At 46.5% G+C, this 9,368-nt stretch overlaps 1 long non-coding RNA gene across 2 annotated transcripts; it reads right to left on the bottom strand.

Moving 5' to 3' along the window:
* Window positions 1-535: 535 nt before the first annotated feature.
* Window positions 536-8,005, bottom strand: LOC144246302 (uncharacterized). 2 transcript variants are annotated; one of them, XR_013339976.1, is made up of 5 exons: window positions 7,878-8,005; window positions 7,024-7,128; window positions 6,503-6,628; window positions 5,204-5,360; window positions 536-690 (listed from the first exon to the last, which is right to left on the bottom strand). It is a non-coding gene; the product is annotated as an uncharacterized LOC144246302 (long non-coding RNA). The 2 variants fall into 2 exon arrangements; XR_013339975.1 differs by lacking the exon at window positions 7,878-8,005 and having other exon boundaries at window positions 7,024-7,380.
* Between the last annotated feature and the right edge of the window lie 1,363 nt (window positions 8,006-9,368).

Raw genomic sequence — 9,368 nt, 5'->3', positions numbered from 1 at the left:
CCCCACAGCCCACGGAGTGAATGATCCCAGCAGAGAAACACAGCATAGAAATAAAAATCTTACAGCTCTGTCAAAAAGGCTGTGACAACACTGCAATGGGATTCCCAGGAACCTACTGGTTTGCTCTCGGAATGCTCTTGGTTCTCTTTTATGTATTTTTAGTCCCTTGTAGCAGCTTGTAGGATTTATTCTGGGACTTAGAGGCTGAGCAGGGTTGGCTCAGGATTGACCTTCACCTCTGGTGCTGCTTTGTGCAAACACAACGTGGCCAGGCTGGGTGAACTCGTGACCTCAGCTTTCCCCTCCAAAATGTCCCTCACTTATTTCCCTGGGGTGAGCTGGGATTTTGGCCCAGACTGTCACTCCTCACCTCCCCGTGCCCGCGCAGTGTCCGTTCTGTCCCCACGGTGCCCTGGGGACACCAGGGGGTCCCTTTGCCTTTCTCCTGCCCCTTTCCAGCCCGAGGCTCCTCTGCCCGTGTCCCACACAGCACAGGGGCACCAAAGGGGAAAGGCTCCAGAAAACATTTCTGCAATTCCTCAGCAATTATTTTTTTAATTAATTATTTAATTATCTAATCACATTCTTCTCCTCTTCCCCAGGGAGAAGAACATGAACTCACAGCCACCGAGGCCTGACGGGTTCCTGCAGCGAGAGCTCGGCGCGTGTCCGCAGAGGTGAGTGCAGCACCTGAAAGGAAAAAACACAGGGGAAAATGTGATTTATTTTGCTTCAAAGTTATTTCAAGTTCTTAAAGCCAAACCAACTTTTGCTCTTGCGTTTGGTCGGGTGGAGCAGGAGCAGTGGGCAGAGGTGGTGCCATTGATGCGGACGTGCCCGATGCTTTCTGGGGCAGAAAAGGGAGATTAAGCTCACCTTACGTCAAGCAGGTATTTAAAAAGATTTATAGCTCTTTAAACATAGCACCCTTTAATTACCATAATGTTTCTTCCATGATTTTAACTAATTCTCAGTGTATTTTATAAAACTTAAAATAACACCTCCTCCCCATAAAACAGACTCATCAAGCATTAGATAAAAAGGCCTAATGCCAGTCTCAGGCTTCCACATCTAACAGGAGACCCTCCCCGTAAGCAAACAAAAAAATCAAAATAACGCACCAAAACTAGTCCTTACTAACATTAAAGATACAGCACAACTGTATCGAAAAAACCCCCAATTTTATTTCCTCCAAACACCAAATACTCTTCAAATTCTAAATCAAAAGCTCTTAAAAAAACAACAAAAAACATCAAAACCTACTTCAAATATAGACCATATAAATAAATATTTGTCCAAGCCCACAAAAAATATAAAACAATCTAATCAATATCCTGAATATAAAAAAACACTATACAAATTAGTACCATTTGAAATGTAACATAAATAAAAATCTTTTACTAAGAAACATATATCCCAATAAATAAAACCACCCTGTAAAGATATAAGTAATAATCTTAACTCAACAAGCTAAAATTTCTCCAAAACCAAAAGACTTAAAAAAACCTTCAATATTTACAAATAACAACATTCAATATGTTAAGTGTTAATAAAATCAAACAAAATTAAATGTCAATACATTTAAATAAATACATTAAGTTTCTTTTTATCTATTAAAATTAAGTTTATTATTCCTTATTATCAAAATACATTCAGTCTAAATTTAAATGTTATTTAATATAACTTATCCTAAATTTTATTAAAAATCACTTCTCTAAACTATACAGTATATGGTTAATTTTCTTAAAAAAATAAAACAACTCCAATTAAAACAACTAAAAGAAAACACTAACAAACACCAATTCAGAAGTAAAATAATACAGTGTATTATATCATCAATTTCATCAAAAATTCTGTTCTTCATTACAATCTCTACTCTTTTTATCTTTTGTAAGTAACACCAAAAAGTAGCAATTATTATTATCATACTATTTAAAAATTTTTACTCTATTTGCTTAATATATAAATATTTTTTAAAAGTTATCCTAACTTCTTCAAACACTTACTACTAATATACTAATTATATAATATAAATATATTAATTTTTACAATCAACAATATTTATTAAATATATTATAATATATAACCAGCTTTCATATGCTTTATTGCCTCTTTATATAATGATCTAAAAAACACAAAAAATTTCTAATTCCTACTTTTTTATTCTCTACTTATACAGCTCTTAAAACAAGTTAACTCTCTAACTAATCTCTACACTTACTCTATAATTTAACCTAAATTTATCTCATAATTTTAAATATTTTTCAAGACTAAAAAATATATTTCATTAAAAATCTCCTCCAAACTGTGAATCTCATCACTTTCCTCAGTTATTATTACAAAATCACTTCAATATAAAACCCGACTACAACATTAATTTCTTTTTCTAAGTTTCACACTAAGTAATCACTCTCTCATACATTTCCTCCACCTTCACACTCTCAATATCCAAATCCAAACTCACAATCCTGTCCATAACCACTTTCCAATCTTTAAAAAAAAGTTTACTATATTCAAATCTATTCTAAAAACACTTCTAAAAATTCCAATTATTAAATAATGTAATTCATCTTTAATCCTAACACTTTTACTCTTAACTACTATTTTTATAAACATTATATAAAAATATATGAAGTAACATTCACCAATTAAAATTTAAACTAGAACCTAACCCTAACTCTACCTAAATAAAATAATTAACAAGAAACCCAAATATTTTCTACGTCAAAAATAAAATTCAAATAATTTTAACTTAACAATTTAACTTTATCAATATAACAATAAACTTATTTTTATTTTAAACTTAAAAAATCATTATTCACACATAATTATTTAACTTACTACTAATTTAACATTTATCAACTGTTAAAAACTCTAAAATAATGTACAATCTTTTAATACTTACTAATGATATAATTTCACCTATGTTACTAATGATAGATATTATCTATGTAATTCCTAATTATTATCAATTTCTTCTTTACTACATACATTATTTTATTCTTATATTTCTTCATGCTTATAACTGAAAAATTATAACAACTTATACCATTATCTTGCAAATCTCTATACAATTTTATAAAACAAAACTTAACAATACTTATTTCTCATACCAAAACATAAAGTTTACTTGTATCTCAGCAAGTACAAAAAGCCAAGTAAATTTCAATAAGGAACATAAAACCAGATCACACAAAAAACAGTCACCACTCCACAAATAAAAAAACAATGTAAATACACAGATAAATTACACTCTGTGAATACAAATGTAGATTACATAAGAATTGCAACTTACACCTGACGTCTTGTACTACACCCACCAAAATATATAAACTTTAGGTTTCTTTATAAATATAAAAATCAATATTATAAACATCTTATTTAATAACTTACAAATTATAAAATTCTATCAAATATTATACTTCTACTCTATTTACTTTATGTACTTTTAATTATATCACTTTACCAATTAACCAACCTAAAACAAACATTTAAGTAACTTTAGTTAAAGTTTCAAGTTTAAATACTTTGTATTTTTCTAGCACTACTCAAAAAAAAATCCACTTTGCTTACTTAATATACCAATAAAAAACATTACAAATAATCCATATAATTAAAAAGCCCTTACATTATTAACTCTTAATATAAAAGTAGTTACCAATTTAAAACAAAAAAGTCATTTATCCATCAACAGTAATCAAAATATAAAAGTAATTTTAAGCCTTGAAACTTAAAATAAAAATGGTAGCATTGCATTTTATACCACCTATTACTTCAACAACACTAAAATAAATAAATCAATTAAAATATTATCTAAATAAACAATCTAATTCTACATCCCTTACACTAAGTAACTTTTTAACAAATATAAAAATAATAAATACGCAGTTTTACAAAAAACCAACAATACATTTTCTTTTATTAACACACAAACATAAATATAAAAATTTAATAAATTGTATAAATTTATGTAATCACACAAAATCTACTTATAAAAGTGTACAACTTTAAGAAATATCAAAAATAAGAATAACTAATATAACAATAAATAAAATTTAACACCATAATTTAAAAATCTTATAACAAAATTATACATTTAAATTATTATAATAATACTACTACTAATGATAACACCTTCTTTATGTTAACATATGCAACAAATGCTTAACAAATCCATTAATAATTTTTATTTTTAATACAGAGAGAGAGGGGAGACGTGGGGATGGGAAAACCAGAAACTCCCACGGACACTGAAAGATTTGATCTGCAGCCTCGGGAGAAGCTGGGATTGATGCACAAGTACCAGACGCGGGCATTAAGCAGGAAAAGAATGAAATAAAAGGAAATCCCTTCTGTTTCTGTGGCTGTCAGTGAGAGCCTGCCCCGGCTGAGCGAGAGAGAAACCGCGTGGGCACGATGGGGAAGGGCTCGCAGGGCAGGGCTGGGGCTGTGTGGGCTGAACGGAGAGTTTGCACCTTCTGACAGGAGGCGCTGAGCAAAAGTCCCCTCGGTGCAGCGGAGCCGAGCGAAGGCGCTGGGCTGGAAAAGCCAAATAAAGGCCGGGATCAGAAATTCCGGCTGCCTCGGAACAAAGAGCCGTGAGCGCTCCTGAGCCCCGGCAGCTGCTCGCTCTGTGAACCCCCACGCGCCGGGGCTGGGTTTGCCTGAGCCCCGAGTGCCCCCGGCCCAAGAGCAGCCCCGGCCCTTCCCTGCTGAGCGCGCAGTGATAAAACATGAAAAAAGGAAACTCTGGCCGGCAGGGCTCTCTCTGCGTGGGTTAGGGCAGGGCCCTGCGGGGAGCAGGGCGCTCCAGCACGGACAGCCCGGATCCAGAGCAGCTCCGGGGCTGAGCAGCGGGCTGGGGACAGCTGGGGACAGCCGTGAGCAGAGCCCGTCAGCCTCCCTCCGGGGCTGGGACTGCCTTGAGCACACAGCTCCTCCAGGTGTGGCACCTTCAGACTCCTCGCCACAAACGAGTTCTGATCTCGCTCTCGGGGTGACCTGCACCTCCTCCCCAGAAACCGCAGGAATTAGAATTTCGGGCCGCTTCTACAAACTTTATGTCAGCTTTGCAAACGCAAATCCCAGCAGGTCCCTGCTTCCCAGAGCGCCGGTCCTCAGCCATCTCCACTTCCCTGGAAAACTGCTCCAGCTCCAGGCTGTACCAAGGTGAGCACAAGTCTGGAGAGGTCAGAACCCTCACCTGGACCGCTGCACTCGGAGCGAGATCCAGCTACAAATGGAATTCCAGAAACGGCCTCCAAAATGTTCCATAATCACACCTTTAAAATGGCTCCACAGGGCAACGGCTCCCGTGCCAGAGCGGCACCTGCACGAGTCCTTGTGCCAGCCCTGGCGCCCTGAAAAACACAAGAAACCAACATCACACAGGCCTTGTTTGCAGAATTCCTGATCCAAACCTCACCTGTCCTGCCCAGCACCGAGGGAAATCTGACACGGTATTCATAGGTAACCTTTGCTGAGAGCGGCCATCACCCCGGTCCTCCAGCCTGGGCAAGGTTTTGCAGCGAATGGACCCAACTTCTAACCCTGAACCTAAATTTCAGTCAGCTTTTATTAGAAAGATACTGGAGAGTAAATCCTACAACAGATTTAAAACATTGCACAAGGAATAACCGGCCCAGACAAAACCAAACCGCCCCATCTCTGCTCCACCCCATTTCTCCCAGTTTTGGGAGAAATACTGATAGAGTTTGTAAAGACTCCCCTTCCCTGCAGCACTGTCCTTCACTGCACGTCCCTGGAGAGGATTTACTCCCTTTTTTGTGCCCAGCAGCAGCTCTGCAGCCCAAATCCCACTCCTCACAGACACGGCCTGAGCAGAGCTCAGGCAGCATTCCCAGCAGCGGATGCAGTTCCGAGTTCCCTGCATTGCTCACGGGGCACTCGCAGCAATCTCACCTCAGCCCAGACTCTGTGCTCAGAGGGAAGTGCAGCCCGATGGGACACAGCTCTGGCCCCACATTCCCCTTGTTCCTGCTGGCCTGGAAAGCCACAGATAAACCCAGTCCCTCTGCCCCTGCACCCTGAGCCCCAGGAGAGCTGGAGCTGAACCCAGATCCCGGCGCCCTGCACGGCTGTGCTGACGCCAGCACAGGCTGGGCACTGCCAGCACCATTCCTCATTTTCCTCCCTCTGCTCCCAAATCCTGCCAGCCCTCCCCTGCAGCTCCTGCCCCAGCCCCAGCAGAGGCTGCACCCAGCCCTGCAGCAGCTGGCAGAGCTGGGAATGCACCGAGAGCTCGGCTCCCCGGGCTCCGAGCCCCAGACCAGTCCTTGGGTGCACAACAATGCCCAGCCTGCCCCCCTGGGCACAGCCAAACACCACAACTCCAGCATCCCCAGGGAACTCTGGCATTTGCCCCTTCCCTGCTGCCCTTTCCCAGCACACAGGGGTAGGGCCGGGCTGTCAGAAATGGCATTCCCGAGGCAGTTAATCCCAGCAGAGAGGAAAAGGGGAACCCTGCGTCCCTCTGACTTACCCCACGGCGTGGGCAGGACCAGGATCCCTCCAGTGCACACCCCTGGTGCTGAAGCCTCTTGGCTTTTGCTGCTTAAACACTGAAGCTTCTGGCAAAGACGGGAGGAGCTTAATGATTTTTCCTGTCCTGATAGAGAGGAGGAAAAGAGCATAAGTCCACTGTGGAAGTCAAACGATCCCAGCTTTCACACTTCCGCTGTGATTGCTCACTATGGGGTTTTATCCATGAGAGGGGACACCAATTCAAATATAAAAGTGCCCTTTTCCAGCATTTTTATTCCTAACTATTTCAGACATTAAAAGGAAGCTCATTTTTCTTATTGCCTAATTCTTAGCCTAATTTTAACAGAACCATTTTTATCCCAGGCCCCACTGTCAGTCATTCAATCCTTTACCACTGGACTTTATACAAAGGAAGGGATACCTGGGTGCTGTGTCACAAGAAATCCCAAAGAGAAACGTGTCCAAAACCTCACAGAGAAAGGTTTCAAGGCGCTCCAGTGCACAGACAGCTGCTCATACCTTGTCAGGCCACACCAGTTCTGTCACATCCACCTGAGCTGTGCAGGTGAGGCAAAGGCTGCCCTTCCTCCCAGGGAGCACTGTCTGAGACCACAAAGAGCCATCCTGGGTGAAAAGAACGAAATGAAAATGTTTTCTGGCAGAAAATGAGTGTTGTAATCAGAACTTCTGAACAGATTTAGTAACACCACTTTCATATGATAAATACAGGCCATGCCCATCCTTCCAGGCCAGGTGAAACCAGGAAGGAGAACTACAGGAAAAACAGCAAGACAGAGCCCCTTATTGGGATATATATAGAATGCCCCTATCAAATCAATCAAAACAAAAAAACCAACATATCGCACAAAAAAAAAAAAAAAATCCAACAACAAACTCAATCCAAAAAAACCCTTGTCACAGCACCTGAACCAAGAACCGTAACAACCAACAAGCACACCGTGACCCTTCTCACACACCGACTCCGAACAAAAGAAAAGGACCCAATGAATTCCTCAGGAGCGCCTCAAAAGCAGCGCAGCGAGGGAGGCTGGAAGATGCGGAGCCGCGCTCCCGGCCCCGGGCGCTCCCGGCTCCGGCAGGAAAGCGGCTCCTCCGGCAGCAGAGGCGGCGCCGCGCCGGCAGACCCCCGCCCGCTGCCCCCGGCCCGGCGGGGCCGGCACCGGGCCCGGGGGGCCCCGGCGGCGCCCGAGCCCCGCGCCCGGAGCGGACGGAGCGGCGGCACCGGCCGGCACCGGCCCCGCCCGCGCCGCCTCCCCCGCCCGCCGGCCCGGCCAAAGCTCTGCTCGGCTCCGCACGGCTCGCACCGGCGCGGCTCCGGCTTAGATCAACAACAACAAAATAATGATTCCTACCTCCATAACCCCATCGTGCCCCAGACCATTCCAAGGAGGGCGGCAGGAGGGGCGGGCAGAGCCAGGGCCCCGCTCCGCCGCCCCGGCGGCATTTTCCGGCCCGCGGCCGCTCCCGGCGTCCGGAGAGGGGCGCGGGGCCGGGAAAGGGGCGCAGCCCTGCCCCGACACCGCCCGGCCCCAGCCCGGGAGCGCTGCGACCGCGCCTCCGCCGCCCGCCGGCACCGGCCCCGCCCGCGCTCGCCGCCGCCATCCTCGTCCGGCGCCGCCGCGGAGCCGCCTCAGCCCGCCCCGCACTCACCGACCCCGCCCCGCCCGCCGCTCGCTCCCGCCCCGCACTCACCGACCCCGCCCCGCCCGCCGCTCGCTCCCGCCCCGCACTCACCGACCCCGCCCCGCCCGCCGCTCGCTCCCGCCCCTCGCCCGCCCGCCCCGGCACCCAGCGGCGAGGGGCGGGGCGCTGGCTGGGGGCTGCAGTACCGCCCTGTGTCCACAAGGCGGCAGCACTGCCGCCCGCCACCGCCGGGGGCGCCGCTGGCCCGGAGGGGAGGCGGGCGGAAAAGAGCGGCGGCGATGGAGCTCCTTGGAAAAAAATCCTTAGAAATAAACGGCCCAAAAAACCCCGCACAGAAACTAGAAGACCCTGCCTCGAACCAAATAACGCCCTCCCCGCCCCAAAAGCCCTTTCTTTTTAACCTATATATATTTCTACGTTGGTTTCGTTTATTTCTAGCTGTACGGCAGGGAGGCGGTGGGACAGCACGGGAGGGGACGGGACGAGCGCAGAGGCGGGGGCCGCGCCCAGGATGGCGGCCGCTGCAGGAGCCGGGCAGAGAGCGGCGAATCGGCCGATGCCGGTCGGCGCCTGCTCGAAATCCGACCGCCCGCGGAGCCACTGAGCGCACAGCCCGTGTGCACGGCACTGGAACCGCCGCGGAAAATCCCGCCGGGCCACGCCGGCGTCAGGGTGGTGTTCAAGCAGAGCAGCCGACAGACACGGCTCCTGGATGTTCGCGTCGTTTTTTTTGCTCCCTCTCGAGAAAGTCAAGCGAGTCCGCGCCACGCTATTCCCAAGAGGGCGGCCGCGGGCGGCGGGGCTGCAGTACCGCCCTGTGTCCACAAGGCGGCAGCACTTTTCAAACGAGTCCGCGCCAAGCCACTCCCAAGAGGGCGGCGGCGGGGCTGCAGTACCTCTCTGTGTCCACAAGGCGGCAGCACTTTTCAAACGAGTCCGCGCCAAGCCGCTCCCAAGAGGGCGGCGGCGGAGCTGCAGTACCGCTCTGTGTCCACAAGGCGGCAGCACTTTTCAAACGAGTCCGCGCCAAGCCGCTCCCAAGAGGGCGGCGGCGGAGCTGCAGTACCGCTCTGTGTCCACAAGGCGGCAGCACTTTTCAAGCGAGTCCGCGCCTCGCTATTCCCAAAAGGGCGGCCGCGGGCGGCGGGGCTGCAGTACCGCCCTGTGTCCACAAGGCGGCAGCACTGCGCCGTCAGCAG

The sequence above is a fragment of the Lonchura striata genome, chromosome 5, assembly GCF_046129695.1.
Source record: "Lonchura striata isolate bLonStr1 chromosome 5, bLonStr1.mat, whole genome shotgun sequence".
NCBI lineage: Eukaryota > Metazoa > Chordata > Aves > Passeriformes > Estrildidae > Lonchura > Lonchura striata.
The sequence above is the reverse complement of the archived record's forward strand: the minus strand, read 5'-3'. Positions and strand labels throughout refer to the sequence as shown.